The sequence below is a fragment of the Odontomachus brunneus genome, unplaced genomic scaffold, assembly GCF_010583005.1.
Source record: "Odontomachus brunneus isolate Ranch 3 - 2012 unplaced genomic scaffold, Obru_v1 Obru_scaffold_204, whole genome shotgun sequence".
Classification (NCBI taxonomy): domain Eukaryota; kingdom Metazoa; phylum Arthropoda; class Insecta; order Hymenoptera; family Formicidae; genus Odontomachus; species Odontomachus brunneus.
The window spans coordinates 96073-98056 of NW_022639654.1; positions in this window are offsets into that span (position 1 = coordinate 96073).

Consider the following 1984-nt stretch of genomic DNA (forward strand, 5'->3'; position numbering starts at 1 on the left):
CCGCTGACAACGCGTACGATATACCGCTTGTAAATAAAAAGGTGCCTGGTTTAATGAAAGACGTAAACAACGGAGTGATCATGACGGAATTTATTGGACTTATGACAAAGATGTACGCGTTGCGAGTGGATGGCAAGAAAGACACGAAAAAGGCCAAAGGTGTCAAGAGTAATGTCGTAGCACGAACGATATCTTTCGATGATTACTCACAGTGTTTGAAAGAGGAAATCGAAACGACTCGCCATCAATCGTGCGTACGATCAAAATTGCATGAAGTGTACACAGTGTCTGAGACGAAAATTGCTCTAAGTCCGTACGATGACAAACGGTATATCGTACCCGATTCGACTGAAACGTTACCATGGGAGCAATACAAAATACTATTATAAATAGAATATAAATCGTATATTTTATGTATAAATAGAATATATTGTATATTTTATGTATTACATATAATAAGATATAGCAAACATTATAATAAACAGGTATTTTTACAACACATTATTCTTGTGTACCCACGAGTTGCATGATTTATCGAATCCCAGCCATTTCACATAAACCTTATCGCCTTTTCTGCACAACACTTTTTTGACCAAGTACACGTTTGGATTGGCAACACGATGCAGTTCGTACTCGTAGACACCTCCGACTACAGGCTGTCCGCGAGAATCTTCAAGTATATAGGTCACAGGATTGGTCGCCTACACCTTGACAATCTTAAACACCTCAGTAGTCCAATTGGGTGTGTAACCTTTAGCAAAGACAGTCTTGAACTTGCTCACGCACACCGAATCGCCTACCTTGAATCTCGCCGGAGCTGCAATCTTTACGTTGTTGTAGACCGTATTGAGAAGTTTTTAACGATCGTAAGGGTCACATCGATAGGACGCATACCGATAGTCCGGTGCTTGCACCCGTTGTACTGCGACACGAGACGCGGTAGCGAGTCGATCCATCTTCCTTGTAGTGTAAACATTTTCCACATGTCATTCTTCAGCAATTGAATCGTTCCACGACGGACGTCTTCATAACAGAGTACATCGAATAATGATTGATGTTGTGTTTCTTCGCGAGTTTCTGCACATCGTTATTGTAAAATTCCTTCCCCTGGTCAGTTTGCAAATTTGTTGGACATCTTCCGCTGTCTCCAATTATCTTGCTGAACGCTTCGGCTACCTTTTTTCCGCTCTTACAAAGAGATGCCACAACCTGCTAAATCGATTTCTGAACGAGACATAGCACGTTCGCTAGCTGCGATGTTAAGCATCAATACCCTAATTGGGATTTGTGCCAATGGGCCTTTGTTTATGAGAAATTACAATATAAAATTTTGATTGCGAGACTGTATCACGGATATGGTTAAAAATGCGATTGTCTTTCAGCGAAGTGGCGTGGCTGAGTAGACTGAGGCTCCCACGTCGAAAATTTTTGAGCCGGCAGCGAGCATTCGAAACCCGGCGACGAGTTATCCTTGTGCGGTGTTTTTTTTTCTTACCTTAGGGCATGTAATTAATGTTTTTCGAATATGATACATTTGTTTTGCATATGTCTCGTTTTTATCTATTAATCAGAGGTAATTAGGGAAGTGTCAGGCTTGTTTAACGCAAACACGAATATAAACACGTATTTTGCATTGCTTACAATGCAATATATATTTTAGTATATACGAGGGTGGTCTGAAAAGTTTCCGACCTAACAAAGATACAAGTCATTTTTTCTGAAAATTGTTTTTTATTTTTCAACATAGTCTCCTTGTAAATCTACACACTTCTCCCAGCGATGCTCCCATCTCTGTAACCCGTCGAAATAGTACTCGGCGTTTTTCTCTGCAAAATAATTGTTCACGAAGGTGATTGCCTCTTCATTTGACGAAAATCTCTGTCCTCCGAGCGCAATTTTTAGATGAGGGAACAAAAAGAAGTCGCTTGGGGCTAGATCTGGTGAGTAAGGTGGATGGTCAAGCAGTTCAAACCGTAATTCGTGG